The sequence below is a fragment of the Mustela putorius genome, unplaced genomic scaffold (genome assembly GCF_011764305.1).
Source record: "Mustela putorius furo isolate JIRA1106 unplaced genomic scaffold, ASM1176430v1.1 tig00003898_pilon_pilon_pilon, whole genome shotgun sequence".
NCBI classification, from domain to species: Eukaryota; Metazoa; Chordata; class Mammalia; order Carnivora; family Mustelidae; genus Mustela; species Mustela putorius.
Genome location: NW_025422047.1, coordinates 6,505,613 through 6,523,250, shown reverse-complemented (window position 1 = coordinate 6,523,250; position 17,638 = coordinate 6,505,613).

Sequence of the window (17,638 nt, the reverse complement as noted above, 5' to 3'; positions counted from 1 at the left end):
AAATTAGACTTGCCATTTAGCTATTGACATACTGAGCTTTGTTTTCATTTAATTACTCAGCCAATTGATTCAGTAAAACATTTATCAATAGCACACTTCATTATCGGCACTGTCAAAGTCCTGGGAATACAATGATGAATTTGACAAAGAATATGATTGTCTTTTATGGAAATTATAGTCCATGAGTTAAGAAATAAGGTGCAAAGTACTAGGGGGTGAGAAGTTTAGGGTACTATAAGAACACAGGGGAAGAGCAATGCTTCTGGAGTTGTAGAGAGAGCAAGCAAAGCATAAGTTGGGATCTGAGAGTGACTTAGTGTGGATGGGTCCTGAGTGCAAAGGAGCAAGTGGACATGGGTGAGGCTATAGAGAGGAGGCAGGGCCAGAACATCAGTTCTCAGAGACCTTCAAGGACATTGTAGAGAGTTTGATTCTACTCTGGGGCACTGGAGGAAGGTACAAAGATATATAAATGTGTGTAGTGTGGAAGGAAGGTCAGAATTTTGTTTTAGAGAGATCAATCTGGTGAAGATGTAGAGAATTATTTGGAAGGACTTCAGTCTGAAAGCTAGGAGGATATTTGGGATTTGTTGCTGTGATCACTGCAAGAGATGCTGGTTGGCCTCAACTTGGGCAGTGGAAATAGAAAAAAATAATGGATTGAAAACATTATTTAGTGGGTAGAATCAGTAGGACTGTAGTGGGTAGAATCACTAGGACTTAGTCACTTATTAAATAGACTGAAGAAAAGAAAGAAAAGTAGGATGATGCCAATTTTTCTAACTTAAGCAACCAAGTATGTGGTGGGACCATTTTCTGATATAGGGAGCATAAGAAGAGGAACAGCTTTAAGGGAAAGAGTAAATTTCATTTTGGACATGTTGAGCTTGTTGAGCTCTCAAGTTGAGCACTCTGAGATCGAGTGGTGATGTGGAGTACACAGTGGGGATGCTCAGATCAGAAACTCTGTGGAAATATCAAGCCTGTAAATACGGATTTGGAAGTTGACATATAGCCGGTAATTTCAGCCCTGAGCATTCATCCACTAAGAAGCTGTGGAGTGAGAATTGGACCAAGAGCAGATCTCTGAGGAATGGAATATGTCAAATCTGGACAGGGGAAGAGAAATAGCCAAAGGAGAGAAAGAGCAACCAGGGAGGCAGGGGAAAAAAATGGGAGAGTAGGATGTAGGAGAGTAGGGAAGAGAGGATTTCAAGGAGGTAATGGACACATGTGTCTAGTGCAAGTTAGTGCAAGGGGAATAAAGATGGAAAGTTTCCTTTGGAATTTACAAGAGAAGGGGTGTTTATCTTGGCAATAGCCATTGAAGAAGAATACTTGGTGAAGGAAAACAGACTTCAGGGAGCTGAGGAGTGAGTAGGAGGTGAACAGGTGGACGAATGTGTGAGGACAGTGATACAGGGCAGTAGCTAGAAGAGCACAGGGGAGACAGCAGATTTAGACTTCTCTTCTTTATTCTTTCTAGTTGACTTTTTAAAGTTAGGAGAGATTTGGTAGTGTTTATACGCAACTGAGAAGGAGCCAGTAGGGAGAGGTCAAGGTATGGGAGGGATAACTAAGATGCGGGGGGGGGGGGTCCCCTGACAGACAAGGAAAATTTCCAGACAACCTGTGGAGGAATTAGCCCCAGAGTGGGGGAACCCATTCTACTAGAAAAAAGAGAAGGAAGGATGATACAAGCTGGTAGTTTCGGTGGCTGAGTATGTGTTTTTTCCTATCCCTGTCTCCTCCTCTAAATCATGGACCCTGACCCTCAGCTTTAGCCTCATATTTGTGTATTATTTTACAATGCAAAGATTTATCTACTTGGATAGTTCTAGGTCATGTTTTAGGTTATCAGCTGGTATCTTTAGTAACTTGAAGACAAGTTCTGGAGGTCTGAGCATCTCTTTACCCTGCAAGAAAGTGTCTTGCCTTTGCTGAATGGGTAGCCAGGCATTAGGGCAGAGCCTATGGCCTCAAAAGAGAATAAGATGAGATTAAGGCCTGGTCTTCATTTCTCTTTGGGTCTAATGGGTTGAGCAAATCAGTCACAGGTCCTCCTCAGTGCTTTATGCAGGTGGGTCCTTTGCCTTTCATTCTTGAAAAGTACTCTAAGAGCTATTTCCAGCTCACTAAGGGAAGGGAGGCTAATTTAGTTTATTTACTTTTTAATTGCTCAAGCAGTTTGACATCATAGCATATATGAGGACTCTTAGGAATAATTTTCTTTAAATGAATTTGGTTGGCTTGGCTCTAAGTGAATTTGTGTCTTAGGATAAGACTCTCTACAGCAGTGACTGTAGAGAAAGAAATAAATAATCAATAAATAATCCAGCAATACCACAGTTCCTTGAGAGGTTATCAGGGAGGACTAAAGTCTGCAAAGCCTTCTCTGTGACTTGAACATGTCTTGTCATGAGCACAATAGTCAAATTCTCTCCCTTTGGCTTCGTCCTGACCCCATAGTTTCTCAGGATCCTTCAAAGATTTGCTAAAATGCTACCAAGAAAGAGTCTTATTCTTTTCCTAGATAAGAAGGACTTCAGAACTGGTAGCTCTTCAGAAGAAAGTCTTTATATGTGGAAACCAAGCACTTTTCCTCGGTGGACATTCCACTTGTTTTAAGTTCCAGGTTGTTTATTTGGTAACTGAGTTATTTGTTTTCATTTTTTCTTTGGCATGTTTATGTTTGATTTTGTAATTTTCTTAGTGTTGATTATTCAGAGCCACATTAACATTTTTTTTTTTGAAGATAGGAGGTCATTTTATAGTTCTTCTCACTCTTGCCTTCTAGGAGTTACATTAATCTTTCCCTCAAATACCCTGAGAAGGAAAACATGGCAGTTCACTAGAACCTCTCCTTCATACAACTTCAGCTTCTTTGGAAGACTTGTCCTGAATGTTATTAAGGGCCAGTGCTTTTTATGAATGTGGTCAACTAGAAAACTTTTTGATGGAAAGGAGATTGGGAAAAGTTGGCTGCCATTTCATGATTCAACCTGTGATGCCTCATGAACTGTCCCCTGGCAACCATTCAGCATTAGAGCTTTTGATAAAAGAAGATATACTCAAAACACTAGCCTCTCAACTTGGCAAGCTAGAAATATTGACTATCAGAGATTACAGGAGGTGTTTTGCATTTTTCAATGGCAGTGGCTCAGTGATGGGGGTACGAGGCAAAGTTTGAGTCACAGAGGAACTGTGGAATCAGGCAGTAAATTCCGTATAGGAAACCCATAATTCAAGGCAAAAACAGAACTTGCAGTGAGATCAACTTGTGTGGAACTGATGAACTCTTGAACTTCTCACTTTTCCCTTAGAACATGTTTGAACTGAGAGTCAGGGGTAGGTTCGACCCTATCAGTGGAGTAGGTAGCCCAGTGGTGAGGGTTGGTGGTAAATAAATCCATCTATTGCTCTAATCAATGGGTTAGATTTTTCCTTTTTTTAAAATTGTATGGACCTATTAGATGCTGAAGAAACCTATAGTGTCCTCAGAAAAATAATTTTTTTTAATTTTTAAAAAGATTTTATTTACTTATTCGACAGATAGAGAGTATAAGTAGGTAGAGCAGCAGGCAGAGGGAGAAGCAGACTCCCTGCTGAGCGGGAAGCCTAATGCGGGGCTCAATCCCAGGACCTGGGGATCATGATCGGAGCCGAAGGCAGCTTCCTAACTGACTGAGCCACCCAGGCACCCCCTCAGAAAAATATTTTTTAAAAATGTTAATGTATGTAGAATTGCAAGGGAGACTCCTTTTACTGAAATACAGTTGTTAAAATAAAAAAAAAATGTTGTATAGCAATATATTTGTCCTTTATTTATGCATTAACAAGATCTACCATTGGATCCACAATTTCAAAAATAGTGATCCATAAAAATGGTATTCTGAGATTTGTGTAGCAATTATAATGTGATGTGTGTGTGTTTCAAATGTTTGAAAGTTTCATGCATTCACAGAGGGAAGACGCTGTGAAGGCACTGGAGAAAGGTAGCTATCTACTAGCCAAGGAGGAAGGCCTTAAGAGAATCCTTGCCAACTCCCAGATCCTGAACTTCAAGAATTGTAAGAAAATGAATTTCTGTTGTTGAAGCCACCTAGTCTGATATTTTGTTATGGCAGCTCTAGGAAACAGGCAAGATTGATAATACCATGTAAGAGTTAAGACACAGCAGTCTCCAGGCCCCTTTCCTCAGTCCAGAAGAACAGGATAGTGGCAGAAATGACCTCCTAGTTGTTACAGCAGAGGATCTTTTTTGGATGGTTGTTCTGAAGTGGGGTTTTATGGATGTGCTTCAAGGATTCTTTCTCTTTTGTGCATGTATTATTTCTTCATTTTTCTTGCAAGAGGGTCCAGAACTTCCACAAGATTCTCAAAAATGTATGACTTCCCAAGAGTTTGTAACCACCATTTTAGAATTTGTTGTATATTCTGGGCTTCTCTACCTTGGATCCTGCTGGACATGGAGTGTAGCTAGTTAAGGACTACCGCCCATACCTATGACTGAAATTGTCTCTTTATGCAGTATTTATGAGTGGAGCTGCCCAGGTACTCTGAAAAATATATAAAAGCCTAGAGACCAAAGTGAAGGTATTTATTTAGGTGTATGTTAGGAATAAGGCATGGTGTCAGGTATAGAGATGTATAGGGATGCATATGAGCTTGCCAAGACTATGGCCCCATGTGGGTCCACGGAGCCCCACCACTTTTATGGGAATATCTTTGTATGAGTAACCTCATAAGTGGGTCTGCTCTCAAAAGAGAACTGGGAGAGAAAAGAGAGAGAAAAGAAAAACACCAGTGTGATAATACCAAGTGCTGATGAAGATAAGAGCAAGTGGAACTCTCACACATTTGCTTATAGAAATGCCAAATAATGTAGCCGTGCTGAGAAAAGTTTGGCAAAATTGAACATATGTGTACCACATGATCATCAACCCCACTTAGAGGTGTTCACACAATGGAAATGAAAACAGGTTTACATTAAACCTGTATGCAAATATTTATTGAAGATTTACTCATGATAGCCTGAAAATGTAAGCCATCCAAATGTTTTTCAAGTTGTGAGTCTGATAAAGAAATTATGGGGCATTCACATATTGGATTGGTACAGCAATAAGAGGATGAGCTATTCATGTTCAAAAACACATGGATGAATTACTACTGCTTTGTGTTAAGCAGCCAGACTCAAAAAACTACATTTTGTTTAGTTCCATTTATGTGACATCTGAAACAGGTAAAATAGGGACAGAAAGTAGTTGGTAGTTGCCAGAATAAGGGTAAGGGGCAGATCTGGCCATAAATGGGTGTTACTAGGGAATTTTTAGGTGTATCCTATTTTTGGTGGCGGTTACATGACTATAGGCATTTGCCAAAACTCACAACTCTAAAGAGTTAATTTTCCTGTATGTAAATTTTAAAATTATAAAAGCAAATAAAAAGAAAGTAGTGGCTGGCTGGAGCAGAGCTTATTTCAGAGCCAAGAAGGGAGCTTGAGGTCGCAAGGGGACATTCTACTCGCTACTGCATATTACACTGACTTTCGCCAAACCCATGGTGTGGACAGGCTGTGGGCAGCACATGGCCATTTTCAGGGTGCAGGAGCCCAAAGGTTTGACTCAGGGAACTAGAAATAGAGATAAATCTTGGGAAAGGGCAGCTGTGTTGAAGTGGACAAATTGGTATTCTCAGAATGAAGTTGGGACCAAATATTTTGGCGTTACCTCGCCGGGAAAGAATAATGCAGATCAGAGCTCGTGGTGTTTGGCCAAGAGATCTGAGAAGTTGCTGGAAGACTTCCTCAGCTTGGGCCCTTCTCCATGTCAGTCTTCTCTGCTAGCAATTCAGTGCCTAAAGGCTATGTCTGCAAAGGGAAACCAACTCTTTGGGGGCAATAAGATTTTAAGTGTTTTTTTTTTTTTTTTTTTTAAAAGAATCCATGGATTCTGCTTTTACTCTAAACGTTGGATAAGAGAGAACAAAGGGTTCAGCCTCAAGCTTACCTGGTTGTAAGGCTTTGTGACCTCTTGTTAGTTGCTTACCTTCTCTGAGCTCCATTTCTTTTCTGGGATAAAAGTTTTCTATGGAGATCAGAGATGAGGCAGAATGGATTGAGAATGAATTATTCCCCCACCCACCTACCTACCTACACACACACACACACACACACACACTCACACCCCTTGAAAGGGCTGGAGAGTCATGGTCAGCCTGTGTTCAACAGGAGAAGATCAGGGTCAGAGTCAGATTCACAGCCATGTTCCTAATATGGGATGGGAGATAGTGGTGAAGGATGTCTCCAGAAAAACAGTGCCACCCGTGGAATGACAGCATGCTTCTTAGATAACTAAGCTTCTTAGATAACTATAGCTCTTTTTAGAGGGAGGCTAGACAAGGATGAGAGACCATGCTATTCCCCCCACTCCTGGGACCAGAGTACTATGTTGCCTTTGGGTTTGGCTATATGAGGGCAGAGACAAGCTTACACTTGTCTTCTGATCAAGCTGGTGGGCTTGAGTCTGGAAACCCCCATCCTGTGGGGAGGGTTGGAGGTTCCCTGGGTGGAAGTTCTGGAATGGAAGGTGAGTAAGTGGATTCTGAGAAGAAATGGAGAGAGAGAACACACCGTTGTGGGGTGTGGTGCTTTCTGACACCTGCATCTGGTAAAAGGCAACAAACAAGCTAGGAAAAATGAAAACCTCCATTCCGTTTATACTTAACTGCACAATATAATGGTATGAGCGATCCTTCATTCTCATTTGCGTAATTCTATAATGATTCTGTGTGTTGGTAGAGGTGCTTGGTGATGGGGCCTGTTGTGTGGTCTTATTATCATCACCATAGTTAATATTTACTGAAAACTTTATGCCAGGCCCTGTTTCAAGCACATTAATCATTTTAATGCCTTTTTAACCCTCATGTTAATCCCAGGTATATACTTTTATTTTGGAGATGATGCTATGTGAGGCTCAGATGTGTTAAGCACTGTAGCTGATTGGAATGAGGCCTTTTGGATCTAGAGCCCATGCTTATGATTACCTTCCCATATGCATATCTCCCCGACCAACCCTACCCCTGCATGAGAGGCTGCAAGAATTAATTCTCACAAGTTCTAGGTTATTAGGAAAGCCTGTGTGATTTTAGGACCATTAGGATGGGTGCAGCAATAACTGAAAGCTTGGAAGGGCACCTGAACTTCATCAGTGACATTATGGTCAGTGTTGTCAATACCAGTAGCTCTGAGTTTGGGGGAAAGGTGACAGGGCCTTCACTCCTGGTGCTGCATTGTATTCTCTCCGTGACTATAGCATAGTGAACTGTCCTTTGGTTATTTTGGTTACCTAGATAAACTTTTCAGTAAATAGACTTGATTTGAAAACAAATTGGTAAGAAAAAAAAGGAGATCTTGCTTGGTGTTGATGGTCTGATGATATAACAAATTCCATGCCAACTGAAATCACCAAAAAAACCAGGAAGCCTGAAAAGATTCTGAGGAGCTTTAAGGAAGTCCCTGCTTCTGTAGAAAAGAGGCATTGATTTGTTTCTTAAGATAGTTTGAATCTCCGATTTCTTATAAAGAAAAGATTGTTGGTGACTTTCTATCTACTACCTACACAATCCCTTTGTGTCTGGGGTGTGCATAACAATGGGCTTGTGGGACATAGCCACCCCTTCAGGACATTCATCTCAGAAGAAATCAATGATAAGCTCAGTAAGGATACATGGTAAACCACAGGATAGGATTTAAACCGAGTACGCTGGGGGTCACTTCAAGGTTCTCCCTTTTCAGGCTGGGCTGAAGTCCCAAAGCTAGTCATCAACCCCCTGGAATTTTCAGAGCCACTAGGACAGAAGTCCTGTTATGTGGTTTTGGGGAGGCTGCTGTTGGAGCCTTTGCCTTTGTTGTTTAAAATAGTGTTTGAGTTTGGGCCAGTCCTCCTGATGGGTTATTAGAGAAATGCAAGTGTTTTCTTCTGACCTTGTCGACAAATGTTATATACCAAGAATCCTTTTGTTTTTACGTAAATCTCAGGGCTTCTTTACTAATAATACATTAACCAAGTTATTAAGAAGTACTATTCAAAATGCTTTTAGGTAAGAATTCTTGTTTCCATGGAACATTTGACATTTTGCAAAGCCTTCACTGGACCTACCCACAACAAGTTGAAATTTCCAGTGTTTGGAAAGGATGCCTTGGTATCAGTGCATTATCAGTGATTTTTTTTCACTCCATTTATCTTTTTTTTTTTTTTTCATTGAAATCATTGCAATGGTAAATGGCAATTTAGCAGGGCAGATGGATCACAATGGTTTCTATAAGAACCATTGACTGGAACATGGGATTCAGGTTTATTTTCACTGATAGAATCCTGTATTTCTTTCTGCTGGGTTTGCATTTGTGTGTTGAATGGCAGGTAGATGCTTGTAAAGTCAGTAGGACAGATCAAAACTATAGCCTCCTGCCTTCAAAAAACAAACAAACAAACAAAAACACAAATTGGATCACCACCACCAAGAAACTCCAAGTATAGGGGGTAAGGTGGGAGAAAAATGAAACAATATGGGATTGGGAGGGAGACAAACCATAAGAGACTCTTAATCTCAGGAAACAAACTGAGGGTTACTGGGGGGTTGGGGGGAGGATAGAGTGGCTGGGTGGGTGATAGACATTGGGTAGGGTATGTGCTGTGGTGAGTGCTGTGAATTGTGTAAGACTGATGATTCACAGACATGTACCCCTGAAGCAAATAATACATTATATATGTTAATTAAACAAAAAAAAAGGAAGAAAAAAAGAAGCTCTAAGTATATGCCCTATTGCTGTAGAATGGTGCTCTTTCAATAAGAAGACCTTGATATAAGCTCCTCTTCAAAATCTGGAGATACAGATCCTGCTGTTTCTATAGTCAAATCTAGATTGTGTGCTAGAGATGAGACAGCTGAAGCTCTTCACAATACTAGTCACTTTGCCTGGCAGTAAATCCTGCCACTCCCGTATTAGCTCAGTTTGGCTTGGGTGACCACAACCCCACTCACACATCGTGCACTGCCATGTCTGTGCCTCCACTGAAGTTGTCATGTCTGTGTGGGAGGACCTAGTTCCTCCCCCTTCATGCATGTGCCTGTGTTTGCACATACATACATGTAATATCCCCCTCAACTACCCTCCAAGATCTAGGGTGGCTCTTTGTGATTCTCTCTTATAGCTTTGACATCATAGTAAATTTGGGGCTTCAGGAGGCCTGACTTTGTTCTTAGTTCCATCATACAACTGGATCAAGAACTTCACTTCTTTCCATTTTTTTGTGAAACTACAACAATAATCCCTTTCGTCGGATGAAATTTATTAAATATTTGTGGGACTCTTCAGATAAAAGAATCAATTCAATGGAATGGGTTTTGTGTAACATAATCCTTTCTTGCATTTGATTCTGATTTATGTCTGTTTGCCTGTGTATTTGGAAAGAGAAAGGCATAATGTGGAATGTATCTATATTGTTTCATGCTTTCCCATGAACTCAGTCACATGTATCTTGTAGTATTTACATTTTATTTTACACAGTACAGAAAACAGTGTTCAGTCAGTGACAACTTTCCAACAAGCAACAATTCTGGGAGAGACATGATGTTAGGAAATGTACAAGGTTACATAGTAGTGCTATAAAGTTTGATTAGTCCATGTGGAACATTCTGTACTTTGCAAAAGGAGCAAGACAGATGTTTGTCTCAATTTCATTTAAAAGGCATTTTCCTCAGATTTATACACTGAACCATATGACTGATATGTTTTTTCATAACTCTTTTCACGCCATGTGGTACCCATTATGGATTTAGAAGGCTGAAAACGCCAAAGCCAATATGAGTCAGCGGAGGCCATTTGCAGATAGTAGGTTGTTTGGGGCTTCGCTCAGCTTATCCCAACCATCACACACAAAATGCCCTCCAGAATCTGGAACGGGGCTCTGGCACTCCTGGATATAAATGCTAGAACTTCAGATTGCATTTCCCAGCAACTCCTTTAGGGCCTTTCTGGTAGTTAGAACCTCATACTGGTGGACATCCTTTTATGGAGTAGAAAAGAAAAAGAAAACTTTTTCAAATAAGAGTTCAAGAGATTTCTTTATTCTGGAAACATTTGTATATCTAATGTGGACTCGACACTGTGCTAAATACAAGGATATAAGGATACAAAAGAAGAAATCTTTGCCCTTCAAGAGCTCCCTGTATGCTTCCAAGAGTTGAGAGTACTGTGTGGGGAGGGCCATACATAGGTCTGGATGGGGTATCATGGGGGCCTTGAGGGAGTCATGAATAAGGAGCCTAGGAAAGGCTCACAGAGGAGGTGACATTTGAGTTGAGTCTTAAAGGATAAGTATTTCACCAGTTTCAACCTTACAGATAACAAGCAAAGGATTACTTTGTTTCATTCCAGAGAAAATAAATCAGTATGTTAAAAAAAAAATCAAATTTATTTGGTTGAGACCAAAAAGAATATCTTTGGGTAAGTGTAATTTAATTGTCAAATATAAGCTCTCTTTAATATAATTGTGAGCAAATACTGATAGGACATGATATTTGGTTTCCCATGCAAGAATTCACTCAAAATAGGATAACAAAGATGCCATACTAGATTTCAAAACCCATTAAAAGTCTTCTAGCAGAATATTCAGCAGTATAGGCAGTCCTCACTATAAGACTGTGATATGTATGGATTTCAGTTACCCTGGTTGACTTAAATGACGTGAGTCCCCCAACCACACAGTTCAAATTTCAGTTATGACACTCATTGAATATTTGCATAAAGTACAAAATTTACTGCTGCCTCTTCAGTCTATAGAGGACTATGTCAATAACAGATGCACTTTGTGATAAGTGACCAGTCACTTGTTTCCTTGTCACTTGGTCATGAAGAGACATTTTACAAAAATGAATCATTGAAGGAGAGAATTGGGCAATAAAGTTAAAAATGCAGCAAAGAACCAAATTAAAAAATGCTGGAAGTGAAATGTGAATCCAGTGTAAAGGGTGTTCTGGAACAGCTTGCTGTGGAATTGTTGACCCTGCCCCTAAGACACTCTAGAAATGGCAAGCACAGGAACCTAGTGATGATGAACTTGCAAACATAAAGGAAGAAATGATTTGAGACAAAAAGTATGATGATGACCTACAGGAAGTGACGATAGAAAAAAAAAATCTTCTCATTAAAGGAACCCCTGGGGGTATTTCACAACACTGAAACAAAGCAAAAGCACAAAGGATAAAATGTTGGAAGATGACTCAAATTTAGAAAAAGTATGACAATTTGCCAAGGCATAGAATAGACCCTCATTTTATAGTTATACTATAGGAAAAAGAAAGCAAGTCCTGTTCAAACCACTGTAGATAAGTTGTTTCTCGCAAGGAAAGACACTATTTTAAGTTTCATTGTTTTTAAGTTTTAAGCCACCGTATACTAAATGAATATTAGTTTTACTGTTTGTTTCTTTTTTTTTTTTTAAGATTTTTATTTATTTATTTGACAGATGGAGATCACAAATAGGCAGAGAGGCAGGCAGAGAGTTAGAAGGGGGAAGCAGGCTCCCTGCTGAGCAGAAAGCACAATGCGTGGCTATATTTGGGGCTCGATCCCAGGACCCTGAGGTCATGACCTGTTCCGAAGGCAGAGGCTTAACCAACTGAGCCACCCAGGTGTCCCTGTTCCATTTTTTTTTTTTAAATACATTTATAACCAACGAAGCTTTTCAGGTTTTGACAGAAATTTTTAAAGGCCATGGAAGAAATGTACTCAGACTGCTTTGTATACTACAGACTACTTCAGCTCTCGTGGTCATTTTTATAGTTCAGTGCTAATCACGCAAAGCAGGAATTTCCTGTATTTTGAAAAGACCAAAGACATTACTATGGGCCAGTAAAAGCCCATAGCAAAGGAGTATATGAATCTGCTTCTGTTGTCAAATCCCTTCTTAAAATGAAGGCTTTAAACAGTTATGTTTAAATAGGGTGTTTTGCTTTCAGGTTTCAGAATGTCTTTGTTTGGGGTGAGGGGAAGCTTCCCAAATGCAACACCAATCCAAATGTTTACACATTTTGCAGCATGGGATGTTTCAATCTGTTTGGCCTCCTATAGGCTATCCTAGTTGCTATTTAGACCCATTATCAGAGTTCACCTTCATGGAAGGCAGTTGTGTTGTGTCCTTTGAGTAGAGTTAATTTCACAATGAAATTTGATTTTAATTTTAGGTCATGTACTGGTGGGGTCACCAGGTTAGTGAAGGCTCTTGTGAGGAATAGGAGCTTTTGCCTGTCCAGGATCCATTCCCCAGGAGGCTGGAAATAGTTACTTGCTTCCTCTGATCATGCATTTCCCATTGTATGCAGTACTGGTGGGACTCTCTTGAGGGACCTCACACCTCCATAACTTTTTGCCTGGAATTCAGGTATTGAACTGTGGGACTATTATAGCTGGTTGTCTTCAAGCAGATGTGTCCTTCAATGCTGTCCACTAATTCTTTTCCTTAGATCTCCAGAGCTGCCTTAATTCCTATTCTTTCTGAGTTTCATTGTTTAATTTTTCCTTTAATTTTGGAGGCTATCTGTGTTCATTATACCTTTCTTTCTTTCCTTTCTTTCTTTATCTTCCCCTCTTTCTTTCTTTCTTTGACCAAGTTAGCCAGAATTTGTTTCTTTGCTTACTTCAGATATATAAACTGTGTTTTTCTCTTAAACTGAAACTGGTTCAAAAGTAAAGACAAAGTTAAAAACCTTTAAGTAAAAGAAATCACGAGATGCATTTCCAAATATTAACAAGTTAAAGACTAAGAAATCTTAAGGACACCTGGATCAATTGAATAGATTTCTCCTTTCTCCAGAGGAGAATTTTGTGATAGTAGCCCCAAACTTAAAAAAGGTAACTAATATATATAAAAAAAAGAAGGCAGTATATCAGAGATTTATTCTTTTGTTCACTCAAGGGGTCAAGTGAGAAGGAAAGGGAATATTTTGCTACAGATTTTGTTTACTTATTAAATTATTTGTTGGGACCTCCTGTGTGGTGGGTTCTGTTCTAAGCACTTGAGATAAATCAGTCAATAAAACAGACAAAAATCTCTACCTTCTTTAAGTTTCCATGCAGGGAGGACAGACCTGGAGGGGATTCTTTTTGGCCATTGCTATTTTGATCTAGGGACTATTAGGTATAATGTACAGATCAAATAGAATTCTGACTTTTTGTCTCAAATAGAAATCAAGCCCAAGCTAATAGCTTTCAGAAGTGCTAAATTATTTTCATATTTCTGGCTCCTCCAGTTATTTTCCTTTTTGTCAGTCATGGCCAGAATTGGAAGACAAGCATGTCTAGGCTGGGTGAATTTAGAACCTCACCACGAGATTCAATAGTGTCTGGTGCCTGGAGCTTGGCATGAGACTCTCCACGCTCTTGTTGCTCAATAAGCATAGGATGATGGATATTTCTGATCTGAAGCTGGATTTCTCAATAGGAGATGGGAGTGATCTTGCCCTGGGGGGAGGAAAGCTCCTTCTCCCTCTCTTCCTTCCCCAGCTTCTGGAATGAAAAGAAAATTGCTATGGAAATGAATACCCAGAAAACATTCACTGGCTCAATTTCATGATATTAAAAGCAAAGGAATGGGTTCTTTGGCGATCAATGCGAATTCTAGCATCTCTAACCACATTTGCCAGTTACCATTGTTATCTAAAGGAAAACGAACACAAACAACTTTATTTTTCAGAGCTGCCAATCCAACTCCATTATGAATCTCTAAAGGAATAAACGTGAAAACAACTCCTTGCCCTGCTTCTAAGATCATTATTTGAGTTCTCTTCATAGAAATTGTGATATCTCATGGACAAGCCTTAAGATTGGAAACCCATGAACACTGTGGCCAGTGGGAAATAGGAGCAGAAAGAAATCAGCAGGTGATTGCTCCATTTGTTCTTCCAGTGGACAGGCCAGAGACACTGTCTGTGGATGTCCCACAGGGCTATATGTTCGGCCGTGTCTCTTCACCAAGCAGTAGCCAGCTCAGCACCCACGACCTTGTAATGGCTTCCCACCCTTCCATACCTCACTTCTCTTTCCCTCCTCCCTCACTCTCCTAGAATTGCATCTTTCCAAAAGCATTAGCCACTTGGTCTTCCTCAGGTACTGTTTCTAGAATACTCAGGTTATGAGAGGAGGTGATGTGGTTTTTCTGAAAGGGATAGCCCTTTGTCTTCACACTGTTTACTGAATAATCTGTCTTTCCTCACAGGCACACCTGCCACTGTTTCTGGACTCTGTTCTGTTCCATTGATTCATTTGTCTCTCTCTACACTTTCAGTTCCCATGGATTTAGGTTTGGATATCTGGTAGGTTCTAAATAATCCTGAAATTTACCCTCAGCTTCTTTCCTTCTCTCATGTGCTGTCTCACCTCCTCTTCAATTCTGGCCCGTGTTTAAATCCCACTCTCTTTCTCAGCATGAAATCTGTCATCGGCTCCTCGGATCTGCTGCCAGCCTTTCAGACAGCCTTGTCTTTGAATCCAGAATTCACTGTGATTTGAATATTATAATAATAACTAGTAATGGGGACGACACTGCTAGTAATCCTTGATGTCTAGTCCCTTCTTTTTTCCACGGTGAGAGAACCTCTGACTTTTGACCAGACATGGTCTTCAGGACGGTGATCCCATTTCCTAGACTCTCTTATATGTGTGGGAGCCCTTTGCCTCTACCTCTTCATTATTCTTTCCTCCATCCTCCTGGCTAGAATGTACCAGCCACCATCTTGGTCCATGGGGTTGAGGCCAGGCACAGAGGAGCAACAATATAGTAGGGACTTGAGTCTGACTCTGTGGAAAAACAGACCAGCCCCAGACTTCTTATACCAAAACATAAATCAACTTTTCTTTTTTTTTTTAAGGTTTTTTTATTTATTCATTTGAAGTAGAGAGAGAGCAAGCGAGAGCACAAGCAGGGCAGGAGAGTTAGAGCGGGAAGAAGAAGTGGACAGTCCATTGAGTGGGGTGTCTGATGTGGGGTTCAATCCCAGGACCCTGGGATCATGATTCGAGCCGAAGGCTGACCCTTAACCTACTAAGCCACTCAGGTAATCCTATAAATCAACTTTTGTATTTCCTAATACACTCTAATATGGGATTTTCTGCTACTCACAGACAACCTGAATCTGAGCTAATATGTTGGAGAAATGAGCTGAAGACAAAGTGGAAGTTTCCTAGTTATATGGTTAAAATATTCCCAGAAGCTCTGTTGGGTGAGACTGGTTGAAAATTCTATACATCTGTAGTTGAAGGACACGCACACTTGATTACTGAAAAATAGAAAGAAAACACCTTAATAAGGATTAGCTCATTATTATAAAATCATGACTCTCTTTTCTTTTGCCTCTATATGTTCTCATCTCACAGATGAGCCCTGTTTTCCACCTGTGGTGCTTTGGCTCATGAATGAGTCAGCATATGCTGGTATAAGGCTTCCTCTGGAAGGCTCAGGAAATCTCTGACAGATGTGATGGGCTTTGTCTAGTGGAGGGAAGAGAATCCTAGCTCTAGGGCTAAGGATAGGGAAGCTTATGCCTCTTCAGTGGAAAATATGTTTATGTGGACTCCCCCCAAGGGCCGGATCTCCCCCATACCTGCAGGTTTCATTACACAGAAGATTCCAGGAAGCCAGAGCTAAATATTTTCTTAGTTTCATAATGACCATCAGTGTGAAAGTTTTGGAGGCAGTGGAGAAAGAAGGACAAAACTCCACTGCTGTTGGCTCCTTGGAGAGTTCATTCAAAGAGCAGAGTCATTCAAGTTGTAGCTGGTGTAGGAAAAATGACGAAGGTAAGGAACAGTGAATACAGTATACCAATTAAAAGTAAAACCAAGCCGATGTAATGCTCATTTTAGTGGTTATTTTTCTTACCTTCTGCTGGGGATAAGAAGGAAGTCATCAAATAAAAATAGCACAGGCTCTGCCATCACTATTTGGAAGTGGTGGGCAAGAGGGAAAGCATTCCTGATGTAGCTTCCACACCATCTCCTCCTCTGTTCGGGCCCCACTCTCCATGACCTTGAGATGAAGCTATTGCTCCTAAAACACTCTGTGCATTTGTGGAAACTGAGAGGGTTAATTCATCAGTGAGAGATTAACTGATTAGTTTGGAGTTCAGGGCCTGTGGGAGTTGAACCCAAGACAGGTACATTTTGAAGTGTGTTTAGGGGCAGGGACTTTAGAAACCAGGTCACTGCTGGGTTAGGGCAGATGAAGGCCAGGACAGTGTCCATCTAATGGGCAGAGACCCAAGGGCAGGGTGAGTAGTGAGGCACAAAAAGATGAGATGGGGAGAGTCAAAGGCAATGTAATTTTGTATCACGGTGGCTTTGTATTCAATACTTAATGGAGAAAGCATATTTCCAGACACCCAGCCTTTCACTTGCTAATTAACACTTTTAAAATCATGGGCGTTGGAGACAATGAATATCAGGACATCTCTTTATTTTTTTCTCACTTATGGACATCAGGTGTGGAGCTTTAGAAATCAGATGAGAAACAAGGGAGCTGGAAAAGTTTATTTCTGTTTGTGTGTGGGGAGATCCCAGCTTGATCTTAAGCTGTGTTTACTTCTTACAGACATGTTGGGATTCATGCTGGGGGAGAACCTGAAGAAATGTATTTGCGTGAGTGCTGGATGAGCCTCCTGGGAGAAAACTTATCCTAAAGGAAGAAATGTTTAGCATTTGATTTAGTAAAAGAGATTTAGGCTATTGGCCATTCAGAGGAGAGAAGGAGACTTTGGGGCAATTCATGCTATCACTTGGCCTTTTTTTTCCCCCTCCCGGGTCAGCTTCTCATGGAGTGCTGAGTCTAGGAGACTGGAATGGAGGGTGAAAATTGAAACATACTTGCAAAACAGGATTGTGATGGAGAGTCCACCACAGAGGTATAGCTCCCACTTCTGTGTGGAACACAGTGGCCTTTCGTGGACTGAGGACCCCAGAGGACACCCTTTGGAAACTTCAGGATGTCAACACCAACCCAAAATTGGTCCCAGCAGAGCTCAGAGGGAGGAGGTGGTTCTCCAGAGAGAGGTGACTACTGTGCTTAATGGAAGCCAAAGGAGGCAGAGAGCACACAGAAGAACCCCGCAAATGGGGCGGAGCAGAAGAGAAGTGAGAGACAAGTAGGAGATGCCTCATGGCAGAAGATAGGACTTGATCGTGAGCAGAACAACATCAACGGGACTCTTTTGTTCTCCTTGGCAGGGAGGGTATCAAATATATTAGAGTGACGCAGAGGTCCATGGGGCACAGGACACGTGTGTGTGTGTGTGCGTGTGTGCGTGTGTGCATGTGCAAAGGAAGAAGAAAGATTTTATTTTCAGTTTTCCTTTGAGGCTGGTCATCTCTCATACTTTCCCATTCCAACACACTCTCATCAGTTCCAGCTGCTCATCATAACAAGTGTTATCCAGAGGGAAGTGATGGGAGAATTCCTTCTTGGTGAGAGAGTAGTCGACTCCTCCAGTGGAATGTGCGTGACTAGAAAATCCTCTCCAATATTTCTCTTGTACGTCCTACTTCTTGGTATGTGTGTGTGTGTGTGTGTGTGTGTTCTTACTTTGG